The following is a 17211-nucleotide window of genomic DNA, read 5'->3' as shown; positions in this document are numbered from 1 at the left end:
TGACGACCATTATGACATCACTGTTGCCAGGACGACCATTATGACGTCGCCGTTGCCACGACGACCATTATGACGTCGCCGTTGCCATGACGACCATTATGACGTCGCCGTTGCCATGACGACCATTATGACGTCGCCGTTGCCATGACGACCATTATGGCGTCGCCGTTGCCATGACGACCATTATGGCGTCGCCATGACGACCATTATGACATCACCGTTGCCATGACGACCATTATGACATCACCGTTGCCATGACGACCATTATGACATCACCGTTGCCATGACGACCATTATGACATCACCGTTGCTATGACGACCATTATGACATCATTGTTGCCATGACGACCATTATGACATCACCGTTGCCATGACAACCATTATGACGTTGCCATGACGTCCATTATGACATCATTGTTGCCATGACGACCATTATGACATCACCGTTGCCATGACGACCATTATGACGTCGCCATGACGACCATTATGACATCACCATTGCCATGATGACCAATATGACATCACCGTTGCCATGACGACCATTATGACGTCGCCATGATGACCATTATAACATCACCGTTGCCATGACGACCAATATGACATCACCGTTGCCATGACGACCATTATGACATCACCGTTGCCACGACGTCCATTATGACATCACCGTTGCCACGACGTCCATTATGACATCACCGTTGCCATGACGACCAATATGACATCACCGTTGCCATGACGACCAATATGACATCACCGTTGCCATGACGACCAATATGACATCACCGTTGCCATGACGACCAATATGACGTCGCCGTTGCCATGACGACCATTATGACGTTGTCATGACGACCATTATGACATCACCGTTGCCATGACGACCATTATGACATCACCGTTGCCATGACGACCATTATGACATCACCGTTGCCATGACGACCATTATGACATCACCGTTGCCATGACGACCATTATGACATCACCATTGCCATGACGACCAATATGACATCACCGTTGCCATGACGACCATTATGACGTCGCCATGACGACCATTATGACATCACCATTGCCATGACGACCAATATGACATCACCGTTGCCATGACATCACCGTTGCCATGACGACCATTATGACATCACCGTTGCCATGACGACCATTATGACATCACCGTTGCCATGACGACCATTATGACGTTGCCATGACGTCCATTATGGCATCATTGTTGCCATGACGACCATTATGACATCACCGTTGCCATGACGACCATTATGACGTCGCCATGACGACCATTATGGCATCATTGTTGCCATGACGACCATTATGACATCACCGTTGCCATGACGACCATTATGACGTCGCCATGACGACCATTATGGCATCATCGTTGCCATGACGACCATTATGACATCATTGTTGCCTTGACGACCAATATGACATCACCGTTGCCATGACGACCATTATGACATCACCGTTGCCATGACGACCATTATGGCATCACCGTTGCCATGACGACCATTATGGCATCACCGTTGCCATGACGACCATTATGGCATCACCGTTGCCATGACGACCATTATGGCATCACCGTTGCCATGACGACCATTATGGCATCACCGTTGCCATGACGACCATTATGGCATCACCGTTGCCATGACGACCATTATGGCATCACCGTTGCCATGACGACCATTATGGCATCACCGTTGCCATGACGACCATTATGGCATCACCGTTGCCATGACGACCATTATGGCATCACCGTTGCCATGACGACCATTATGGCATTACCGTTGCCATGACGACCATTATGGCATCACCGTTGCCATGACGACCATTATGGCATCACCGTTGCCATGACGACCATTATGGCATCACCGTTGCCATGACGACCATTATGGCATCACCGTTGCCATGACGACCATTATGGCATCACCGTTGCCATGACAACCATTATGACATCATTGTTGCCATGACAACCATTATGACATCACCGTTGCCATGACGTCCATTATGACGTTGCCATGACGTCCATTATGACATCATTGTTGCCATGACGACCATTATGACATCACCGTTGCCATGACGACCATTATGACGTCGCCATGACGACCATTATGACATCACCATTGCCATGACAACCAATATGACATCACCGTTGCCATGACAACCATTATGACGTTGCCATGACGTCCATTATGACATCATTGTTGCCATGACGACCATTATGACATCACCGTTGCCATGACGACCATTATGACGTCGCCATGACGACCATTATGACATCACCATTGCCATGACGACCAATATGACATCACCGTTGCCATGACGACCATTATGACGTCGCCATGACGACCATTATGGCATCATTGTTGCCATGACGACCATTATGACATCACCGTTGCCATGACGTCCATTATGACATCACCGTTGCCATGACGACCATTATAACATCACCGTTGCCATGACGACCATTATGACATCACCGTTGCCATGACGACCATTATGGCATCATTGTTGCCATGACGACATTATGACATCACCGTTGACATGACGACCATTATGACATCACCGTTGACATGACGACCATTATGACATCGCCGTTGCCATGACGACCATTATGACATCACCGTTGCCATGACAACCATTATGACATCATTGTTGCCATGACAACCATTATGACATCACCGTTGCCATGACGACCATTATGACGTTGCCATGACGTCCATTATGACATCATTGTTGCCATGACGACCATTATGACATCACCGTTGCCATGACGACCATTATGACGTCGCCATGACGACCATTATTACATCACCATTGCCATGACAACCAATATGACACCACCCTTGCCATGACGACCATTATGACGTTGCCATGACGTCCATTATGACATCATTGTTGCCATGACGACCATTATGACATCACCATTGCCATGACGACCATTATGACGTCGCCATGACGAACATTATGACATCACCATTGCCATGACGACCAATATGACATCACCGTTGCCATGACGACCATTATGACGTCGCCATGACGACCATTATGGCATCATTGTTGCCATGACGACCATTATGACATCACCGTTGCCATGACGTCCATTATGACATCACCGTTGCCATGACGACCATTATAACATCACCGTTGCCATGACGACCATTATGACATCACCGTTGCCATGACGACCATTATGGTATCATTGTTGCCATGACGACCATTATGACATCACCGTTGACATGACGACCATTATGACATCGCCGTTGACATGACGACCATTATGACATCACCGTTGCCATGACGACCATTATGACATCACCGTTGCCATGACGACCATTATGACATCACCGTTGCCATGACGACCATTATGACATCACCGTTGCCATGACGACCATTATGACATCACCGTTGCTATGTCGACCATTATGACATCATTGTTGCCATGACGACCATTATGACATCACCGTTGCCATGACGACCATTATGACGTCGCCATGACGACCATTATGACGTCGCCATGACGACCATTATGACATCACCATTGCCATGACGACCAATATGACATCACCGTTGCCATGACGACCATTATGACATCACCGTTGCCACGACGTCCATTATGACATCACCGTTGCCACGACGTCCATTATGACATCACCGTTGCCATGACGACCAATATGACATCACCGTTGCCATGACGACCAATATGACATCACCGTTGCCATGACGACCATTATGACATCACCGTTGCCATGACGACCATTATGACATCACCATTGCCATGACGACCAATATGACATCACCGTTGCCATGACGACCATTATGACGTCGCCATGACGAACATTATGACATCACCATTGCCATGACGACCAATATGACATCACCGTTGCCATGACATCACCGTTGCCATGACGACCATTATGACATCACCGTTGCCATGACGACCATTATGACATCACCGTTGCCATGACGACCATTATGACGTTGCCATGACGTCCATTATGGCATCATTGTTGCCATGACGACCATTATGACATCACCGTTGCCATGACGACCATTATGACGTCGCCATGACGACCATTATGGCATCATCGTTGCCATGACGACCATTATGACATCATTGTTGCCATGACGACCAATATGACATCACCGTTGCCATGACGACCATTATGACATCACCGTTGCCATGACGACCATTATGACATCACCGTTGCCATGACGACCATTATGACATCACCGTTGCCATGACGACCATTATGACATCACCGTTGCCATGACGACCATTATGACATCACCGTTGCCATGACGACCATTATGACATCACCGTTGCCATGACGACCATTATGACATCACCGTTGCCATGACGACCATTATGACGTTGCCATGACGACCATTATTACATCACCGTTGCCATGACGACCATTATGACGTTGCCATGACGACCATTATGACATCACCGTTGCCATGACGACCATTATGACGTCGCCATGATGACCATTATGACGTCGCCATGACGACCATTATGGCATCACCGTTGCCATGACGACCATTATGGCATCGCCGTTGCCATGACGACCATTATGGCATCACCGTTGCCATGACGACCATTATGGCATCACCGTTGCCATGACGACCATTATGGCATCACCGCTGCCATGACGACCATTATGGCATCACCGTTGCCATGACGACCATTATGGCATCACCGCTGCCATGACGACCATTATGGCATCACCGTTGCCATGACGACCATTATGGCATCACCGTTGCCATGACGACCATGATGGCATCACCGTTGCCATGACGACCATGATGGCATCACCGTTGCCATGACGACCATGATGGCATCACCGTTGCCATGACGACCATGATGGCATCACCGTTGCCATGACGACCATGATGGCATCACCGTTGCCATGACGACCATGATGGCATCACCGTTGCCATGACGACCATGATGGCATCACCGATGCCATGACGACCATGATGGCATCACCGTTGCCATGACGACCATGATGGCATCACCGTTGCCATGACGACCATGATGGCATCACCGTTGCCATGACGACCATGATGGCATCACCGTTGCCATGACGACCATGATGGCGTCACCGTTGCCATGACGACCATGATGGCATCACCGTTGCCATGACGACCATTATGGCATCACCGTTGCCATGACGACCATTATGGCATCACCGTTGCCATGACGACCATTATGGCATCACCGTTGCCATGACGACCATTATGGCATCACCGTTGCCATGACGACCATTATGGCATCACCGTTGCCATGACGACCATTATGGCATCACCGTTGCCATGACGACCATTATGGCATCACCGTTGCCATGACGACCATTATGGCATCACCGTTGCCATGACGACCATTATGGCATCACCGTTGCCATGACGACCATTATGACATCATTATTGCCATGACGACCATTATGACATCACCGTTGCCATGACGACCATTATGACGTCGCCATGACGACCATTATGGCATCATTGTTGCCATGACGACCATTATGACATCACCGTTGCCATGACGTCCATTATGACATCACCGTTGCCATGACGACCATTATAACATCACCGTTGCCATGACGACCATTATGACATCACCGTTGCCATGACGACCATTATGGTATCATTGTTGCCATGACGACCATTATGACATCACCGTTGACATGACGACCATTATGACATCGCCGTTGACATGACGACCATTATGACATCACCGTTGCCATGACGACCATTATGACATCACCGTTGCCATGACGACCATTATGACATCACCGTTGCCATGACGACCATTATGACATCACCGTTGCCATGACGACCATTATGACATCACCGTTGCTATGTCGACCATTATGACATCATTGTTGCCATGACGACCATTATGACATCACCGTTGCCATGACGACCATTATGACGTCGCCATGACGACCATTATGACGTCGCCATGACGACCATTATGACATCACCATTGCCATGACGACCAATATGACATCACCGTTGCCATGACGACCATTATGACATCACCGTTGCCACGACGTCCATTATGACATCACCGTTGCCACGACGTCCATTATGACATCACCGTTGCCATGACGACCAATATGACATCACCGTTGCCATGACGACCAATATGACATCACCGTTGCCATGACGACCATTATGACATCACCGTTGCCATGACGACCATTATGACATCACCATTGCCATGACGACCAATATGACATCACCGTTGCCATGACGACCATTATGACGTCGCCATGACGAACATTATGACATCACCATTGCCATGACGACCAATATGACATCACCGTTGCCATGACATCACCGTTGCCATGACGACCATTATGACATCACCGTTGCCATGACGACCATTATGACATCACCGTTGCCATGACGACCATTATGACGTTGCCATGACGTCCATTATGGCATCATTGTTGCCATGACGACCATTATGACATCACCGTTGCCATGACGACCATTATGACGTCGCCATGACGACCATTATGGCATCATCGTTGCCATGACGACCATTATGACATCATTGTTGCCATGACGACCAATATGACATCACCGTTGCCATGACGACCATTATTACATCACCGTTGCCATGACGACCATTATGACATCACCGTTGCCATGACGACCATTATGACATCACCGTTGCCATGACGACCATTATGACATCACCGTTGCCATGACGACCATTATGACATCACCGTTGCCATGACGACCATTATGACATCACCGTTGCCATGACGACCATTATGACATCACCGTTGCCATGACGACCATTATGACGTTGCCATGACGACCATTATGACATCACCGTTGCCATGACGACCATTATGACGTTGCCATGACGACCATTATGACATCACCGTTGCCATGACGACCATTATGACGTCGCCATGATGACCATTATGACGTCGCCATGACGACCATTATGGCATCACCGTTGCCATGACGACCATTATGGCATCGCCGTTGCCATGACGACCATTATGGCATCACCGTTGCCATGACGACCATTATGGCATCACCGTTGCCATGACGACCATTATGGCATCACCGCTGCCATGACGACCATTATGGCATCACCGTTGCCATGACGACCATTATGGCATCACCGCTGCCATGACGACCATTATGGCATCACCGTTGCCATGACGACCATGATGGCATCACCGTTGCCATGACGACCATGATGGCATCACCGTTGCCATGACGACCATGATGGCATCACCGTTGCCATGACGACCATGATGGCATCACCGTTGCCATGACGACCATGATGGCATCACCGTTGCCATGACGACCATTATGGCATCACCGTTGCCATGACGACCATGATGGCATCACCGATGCCATGACGACCATGATGGCATCACCGTTGCCATGACGACCATGATGGCATCACCGTTGCCATGACGACCATGATGGCATCACCGTTGCCATGACGACCATGATGGCGTCACCGTTGCCATGACGACCATGATGGCGTCACCGTTGCCATGACGACCATGATGGCATCACCGTTGCCATGACGACCATTATGGCATCACCGTTGCCATGACGACCATTATGGCATCACCGTTGCCATGACGACCATTATGGCATCACCGTTGCCATGACGACCATTATGGCATCACCGTTGCCATGACGACCATTATGGCATCACCGTTGCCATGACGACCATTATGGCATCACCGTTGCCATGACGACCATTATGGCATCACCGTTGCCATGACGACCATTATGGCATCACCGTTGCCATGACGACCATTATGGCATCACCGTTGCCATGACGACCATTATGACATCATTATTGCCATGACGACCATTATGACATCACCGTTGCCATGACGACCATTATGACGTTGCCATGACGTTCATTATGACATCATTGTTGCCATGACGACCATTATGACATCACCGTTGCCATGACGACCATTATGACGTCGCCATGACGACCATTATGACATCACCAATGCCATGACAACCAATATGACATCACCGTTGCCATGACGACCATTATGACGTTGCCATGACGTCCATTATGACATCATTGTTGCCATGACGACCATTATGACATCACCGTTGCCATGACGACCATTATGACGTCGCCATGACGACCATTATGACATGACCATTGCCATGACGACCAATATGACATCACCGTTGCCATGACGACCATTATGACGTCGCCATGACGACCATTATGGCATCATTGTTGCCATGACGACCATTATGACATCACCGTTGCCATGACGTCCATTATGACATCACCGTTGCCATGACGACCATTATGACATCACCGTTGCCATGACGACCATTATGACATCACCGTTGCCATGACGACCATTATGGCATCATTGTTGCCATGACGACCATTATGGCATCATTGTTGCCATGACGACCATTATGACATCACCGTTGCCATGACGACCATTATGACATCACTGTTGCCATGACGACCATTATGACATCGCCGTTGCCACAACGACCATTATGACGTCGCCGTTGCCACGACGACCATTATGACGTCGCCGTTGCCATGACGACCATTATGACGTCGCCGTTGCCATGACGACCATTATGACGTCGCCGTTGCCATGACGACCATTATGGCGTCGCCGTTGCCATGACGACCATTATGGCGTCGCCATGACGACCATTATGACATCACCGTTGCCATGACGACCATTATGACATCACCGTTGCCATGACGACCATTATGACATCACCGTTGCCATGACGACCATTATGACATCACCGTTGCCATGACGACCATTATGACATCACCGTTGCTATGACGACCATTATGACATCATTGTTGCCATGACGACCATTATGACATCACCGTTGCCATGACAACCATTATGACGTTGCCATGACGTCCATTATGACATCATTGTTGCCATGACGACCATTATGACATCACCGTTGCCATGACGACCATTATGACGTCGCCATGACGACCATTATGACATCACCATTGCCATGATGACCAATATGACATCACCGTTGCCATGACGACCATTATGACGTCGCCATGATGACCATTATAACATCACCGTTGCCATGACGACCAATATGACATCACCGTTGCCATGACGACCATTATGACATCACCGTTGCCACGACGTCCATTATGACATCACCGTTGCCACGACGTCCATTATGACATCACCGTTGCCATGACGACCAATATGACATCACCGTTGCCATGACGACCAATATGACATCACCGTTGCCATGACGACCAATATGACATCACCGTTGCCATGACGACCAATATGACGTCGCCGTTGCCATGACGACCATTATGACGTTGTCATGACGACCATTATGACATCACCGTTGCCATGACGACCATTATGACATCACCGTTGCCATGACGACCATTATGACATCACCGTTGCCATGACGACCATTATGACATCACCGTTGCCATGACGACCATTATGACATCACCATTGCCATGACGACCAATATGACATCACCGTTGCCATGACGACCATTATGACGTCGCCATGACGACCATTATGACATCACCATTGCCATGACGACCAATATGACATCACCGTTGCCATGACATCACCGTTGCCATGACGACCATTATGACATCACCGTTGCCATGACGACCATTATGACGTTGCCATGACGTCCATTATGGCATCATTGTTGCCATGACGACCATTATGACATCACCGTTGCCATGACGACCATTATGACGTCGCCATGACGACCATTATGGCATCATTGTTGCCATGACGACCATTATGACATCACCGTTGACATGACGACCATTATGACATCACCGTTGACATGACGACCATTATGACATCGCCGTTGCCATGACGACCATTATGACATCACCGTTGCCATGACGACCATTATAACATCACCATTGCCATGACGACCAATATGACATCACCGTTGCCATGACGACCATTATGACGTCGCCATGACGACCATTATGACATCACCATTGCCATGACGACCATTATGACATCACCGTTGACATGACGACCATTATGACATCGCCGTTGCCATGACGACCATTATGACATCACCGTTGCCATGACGACCATTATAACATCACCATTGCCATGACGACCAATATGACATCACCGTTGCCATGACGACCATTATGACGTCGCCATGACGACCATTATGACATCACCATTGCCATGACGACCAATATGACATCACCGTTGCCATGACATCACCGTTGCCATGACGACCATTATGACATCACCGTTGCCATGACGACCATTATGACATCACCGTTGCCATGACGACCATTATGACGTTGCCATGACGTCCATTATGGCATCATTGTTGCCATGACGACCATTATGACATCACCGTTGCCATGACGACCATTATGACGTCGCCATGACGACCATTATGGCATCATTGTTGCCATGACGACCATTATGACATCACCCTTGCCATGACGACCATTATGACGTCGTCATGACGACCATTATGGCATCATCGTTGCCATGACGACCATTATGACATCATTGTTGCCTTGACGACCAATATGACATCACCGTTGCCATGACGACCATTATGACATCACCGTTGCCATGACGACCATTATGGCATCACCGTTGCCATGACGACCATTATGGCATCACCGTTGCCATGACGACCATTATGGCATCACCGTTGCCATGACGACCATTATGGCATCGCCGTTGCCATGACGACCATTATGGCATCACCGTTGCCATGACGACCATTATGGCATCACCGTTGCCATGACGACCATTATGGCATCACCGTTGCCATGACGACCATTATGGCATCACCGTTGCCATGACGACCATTATGGCATCACCGTTGCCATGACGACCATTATGGCATCACCGTTGCCATGACGACCATTATGGCATCACCGTTGCCATGACGACCATTATGGCATCACCGTTGCCATGACGACCATTATGGCATCACCGTTGCCATGACGACCATTATGGCATCACCGTTGCCATGACAACCATTATGACATCATTGTTGCCATGACAACCATTATGACATCACCGTTGCCATGACGACCATTATGACGTTGCCATGACGTCCATTATGACATAATTGTTGCCATGACGACCATTATGACATCACCGTTGCCATGACGACCATTATGACGTCGCCATGACGACCATTATGACATCACCATTGCCATGACAACCAATATGACATCACCGTTGCCATGACGACCATTATGACGTTGCCATGACGTCCATTATGACATCATTGTTGCCATGACGACCATTATGACATCACCGTTGCCATGACGACCATTATGACGTCGCCATGACGAACATTATGACATCACCATTGCCATGACGACCAATATGACATCACTGTTGCCATGACGACCATTATGACGTCGCCATGACGACCATTATGGCATCATTGTTGCCATGACGACCATTATGACATCACCGTTGCCATGACGTCCATTATGACATCACCGTTGCCATGACGACCATTATGACATCACCGTTGCCATGACGACCATTATGACATCACCGTTGCCATGACGACCATTATGACATCACCGTTGCCATGACGACCATTATGACATCACCGTTGCCATGACGACCATTATGACGTTGCCATGACGACCATTATGACATCACCGTTGCCATGACGACCATTATGGCATCACCGCTGCCATGACGACCATGATGGCATCACCGTTGCCATGACGACCATTATGGCATCACCGTTGCCATGACGACCATGATGGCATCACCGTTGCCATGACGACCATGATGGCATCACCGTTGCCATGACGACCATGATGGCATCACCGTTGCCATGACGACCATGATGGCATCACCGTTGCCATGACGACCATGATGGCATCACCGTTGCCATGACGACCATGATGGCATCACCGTTGCCATGACGACCATGATGGCATCACCGATGCCATGACGACCATGATGGCATCACCGTTGCCATGACGACCATGATGGCATCACCGTTGCCATGACGACCATGATGGCATCACCGTTGCCATGACGACCATGATGGCATCACCGTTGCCATGACGACCATGATGGCATCACCGTTGCCATGACGACCATGATGGCATCACCGTTGCCATGACGACCATGATGGCATCACCGTTGCCATGACGACCATGATGGCATCACCGTTGCCATGACGACCATGATGGCATCACCGTTGCCATGACGACCATTATGGCATCACCGTTGCCATGACGACCATTATGGCATCACCGTTGCCATGACGACCATTATGGCATCACCGTTGCCATGACGACCATTATGGCATCACCGTTGCCATGACGACCATTATGGCATCACCGTTGCCATGACGACCATTATGGCATCACCGTTGCCATGACGACCATTATGGCATCACCGTTGCCATGACGACCATTATGGCATCACCGTTGCCATGACGACCATTATGACATCACCGTTGCCATGACGACCATTATGACGTTGCCATGACGTCCATTATGACATCATTGTTGCCATGACGACCATTATGACATCACCGTTGCCATGACGACCATTATGACGTCGCCATGACGACCATTATGACATCACCAATGCCATGACAACCAATATGACATCACCGTTGCCATGACGACCATTATGACGTTGCCATGACGTCCATTATGACATCATTGTTGCCATGACGACCATTATGACATCACCGTTGCCATGACGACCATTATGACGTCGCCATGACGACCATTATGACATGACCATTGCCATGACGACCAATATGACATCACCGTTGCCATGACGACCATTATGACGTCGCCATGACGACCATTATGGCATCATTGTTGCCATGACGACCATTATGACATCACCGTTGCCATGACGTCCATTATGACATCACCGTTGCCATGACGACCATTATGACATCACCGTTGCCATGACGACCATTATGACATCACCGTTGCCATGACGACCATTATGGCATCATTGTTGCCATGACGACCATTATGGCATCATTGTTGCCATGACGACCATTATGGCATCATTGTTGCCATGACGACCATTATGACATCACCGTTGCCATGACGACCATTATGGCATCATTGTTGCCATGACGACCATTATGGCATCATTGTTGCCATGACGACCATTATGGCATCATTGTTGCCATGACGACCATTATGACATCACCGTTGCCATGACGACCATTATGACATCACTGTTGCCATGACGACCATTATGACGTCGCCGTTGCCATGACGACCATTATGACGTCGCCGTTGCCATGACGACCATTATGACGTCGCCGTTGCCATGACGACCATTATGACGTCGCCGTTGCCATGACGACCATTATGGCGTCGCCGTTGCCATGACGACCATTATGGCGTCGCCATGACGACCATTATGACATCACCGTTGCCATGACGACCATTATGACATCACCGTTGCCATGACGACCATTATGACATCACCGTTGCCATGACGACCATTATGACATCACCGTTGCTATGACGACCATTATGACATCACCGTTGCTATGACGACCATTATGACATCATTGTTGCCATGACGACCATTATGACATCACCGTTGCCACGACAACCATTATGACGTTGCCATGACGTCCATTATGACATCATTGTTGCCATGACGACCATTATGACATCACCGTTGCCATGACGACCATTATGACGTCGCCATGACGACCATTATGACATCACCATTGCCATGATGACCAATATGACATCACCGTTGCCATGACGACCATTATGACGTCGCCATGATGACCATTATAACATCACCGTTGCCATGACGACCAATATGACATCACCGTTGCCATGACGACCATTATGACATCACCGTTGCCACGACGTCCATTATGACATCACCGTTGCCACGACGTCCATTATGACATCACCGTTGCCATGACGACCAATATGACATCACCGTTGCCATGACGACCAATATGACATCACCGTTGCCATGACGACCAATATGACATCACCGTTGCCATGACGACCAATATGACGTCGCCGTTGCCATGACGACCATTATGACGTTGTCATGACGACCATTATGACATCACCGTTGCCATGACGACCATTATGACATCACCGTTGCCATGACGACCATTATGACATCACCGTTGCCATGACGACCATTATGACATCACCGTTGCCATGACGACCATTATGACATCACCATTGCCATGACGACCAATATGACATCACCGTTGCCATGACGACCATTATGACGTCGCCATGACGACCAATATGACATCACCGTTGCCATGACATCACCGTTGCCATGACGACCATTATGACATCACCGTTGCCATGACGACCATTATGACATCACCGTTGCCATGACGACCATTATGACGTTGCCATGACGTCCATTATGGCATCATTGTTGCCATGACGACCATTATGACATCACCGTTGCCATGACGACCATTATGACGTCGCCATGACGACCATTATGGCATCATTGTTGCCATGACGACCATTATGACATCACCGTTGCCATGATGACCATTATGACGTCGCCATGACGACCATTATGGCATCATCGTTGCCATGACGACCATTATGACATCATTGTTGCCTTGACGACCAATATGACATCACCGTTGCCATGACGACCATTATGACATCACCGTTGCCATGACGACCATTATGGCATCACCGTTGCCATGACGACCATTATGGCATCACCGTTGCCATGACGACCATTATGGCATCACCGTTGCCATGACGACCATTATGGCATCACCGTTGCCATGACGACCATTATGGCATCACCGTTGCCATGACGACCATTATGGCATCACCGTTGCCATGACGACCATTATGGCATCACCGTTGCCATGACGACCATTATGGCATCACCGTTGCCATGACGACCATTATGGCATCACCGTTGCCATGACGACCATTATGGCATCACCGTTGCCATGACGACCATTATGGCATCACCGTTGCCATGACGACCATTATGGCATCACCGTTGCCATGACGACCATTATGGCATCACCGTTGCCATGACGACCATTATGGCATCACCGTTGCCATGACGACCATTATGGCATCACCGTTGCCATGACGACCATTATGGCATCACCGTTGCCATGACAACCATTATGACATCATTGTTGCCATGACAACCATTATGACATCACCGTTGCCATGACGTCCATTATGACGTTGCCATGACGTCCATTATGACATCATTGTTGCCATGACGACCATTATGACATCACCGTTGCCATGACGACCATTATGACGTCGCCATGACGACCATTATGACATCACCATTGCCATGACAACCAATATGACATCACCGTTGCCATGACAACCATTATGACGTTGCCATGACGTCCATTATGACATCATTGTTGCCATGACGACCATTATGACATCACCGTTGCCATGACGACCATTATGACGTCGCCATGACGACCATTATGACATCACCATTGCCATGACGACCAATATGACATCACCGTTGCCATGACGACCATTATGACGTCGCCATGACGACCATTATGGCATCATTGTTGCCATGACGACCATTATGACATCACCGTTGCCATGACGTCCATTATGACATCACCGTTGCCATGACGACCATTATAACATCACCGTTGCCATGACGACCATTATGACATCACCGTTGCCATGACGACCATTATGGCATCATTGTTGCCATGACGACATTATGACATCACCGTTGACATGACGACCATTATGACATCACCGTTGACATGACGACCATTATGACATCGCCGTTGCCATGACGACCATTATGACATCACCGTTGCCATGACAACCATTATGACATCATTGTTGCCATGACAACCATTATGACATCACCGTTGCCACGACGTCCATTATGACATCACCGTTGCCACGACGTCCATTATGACATCACCGTTGCCATGACGACCAATATGACATCACCGTTGCCATGACGACCAATATGACATCACCGTTGCCATGACGACCAATATGACATCACCGTTGCCATGACGACCAATATGACGTCGCCGTTGCCATGACGACCATTATGACGTTGTCATGACGACCATTATGACATCACCGTTGCCATGACGACCATTATGACATCACCGTTGCCATGACGACCATTATGACATCACCGTTGCCATGACGACCATTATGACATCACCGTTGCCATGACGACCATTATGACATCACCATTGCCATGACGACCAATATGACATCACCGTTGCCATGACGACCATTATGACGTCGCCATGACGACCAATATGACATCACCGTTGCCATGACATCACCGTTGCCATGACGACCATTATGACATCACCGTTGCCATGACGACCATTATGACATCACCGTTGCCATGACGACCATTATGACGTTGCCATGACGTCCATTATGGCATCATTGTTGCCATGACGACCATTATGACATCACCGTTGCCATGACGACCATTATGACGTCGCCATGACGACCATTATGGCATCATTGTTGCCATGACGACCATTATGACATCACCGTTGCCATGATGACCATTATGACGTCGCCATGACGACCATTATGGCATCATCGTTGCCATGACGACCATTATGACATCATTGTTGCCTTGACGACCAATATGACATCACCGTTGCCATGACGACCATTATGACATCACCGTTGCCATGACGACCATTATGGCATCACCGTTGCCATGACGACCATTATGGCATCACCGTTGCCATGACGACCATTATGGCATCACCGTTGCCATGACGACCATTATGGCATCACCGTTGCCATGACGACCATTATGGCATCACCGTTGCCATGACGACCATTATGGCATCACCGTTGCCATGACGACCATTATGGCATCACCGTTGCCATGACGACCATTATGGCATCACCGTTGCCATGACGACCATTATGGCATCACCGTTGCCATGACGACCATTATGGCATCACCGTTGCCATGACGACCATTATGGCATCACCGTTGCCATGACGACCATTATGGCATCACCGTTGCCATGACGACCATTATGGCATCACCGTTGCCATGACGACCATTATGGCATCACCGTTGCCATGACGACCATTATGGCATCACCGTTGCCATGACGACCATTATGGCATCACCGTTGCCATGACAACCATTATGACATCATTGTTGCCATGACAAC

The sequence above is a fragment of the Phyllobates terribilis genome, unplaced genomic scaffold, assembly GCF_046119375.1.
Source record: "Phyllobates terribilis strain yellow unplaced genomic scaffold, ASM4611937v1 Scaffold_75__1_contigs__length_6962009, whole genome shotgun sequence".
Classification (NCBI taxonomy): domain Eukaryota; kingdom Metazoa; phylum Chordata; class Amphibia; order Anura; family Dendrobatidae; genus Phyllobates; species Phyllobates terribilis.
The sequence above is the reverse complement of the archived record's forward strand: the minus strand, read 5'-3'. Positions refer to the sequence as shown.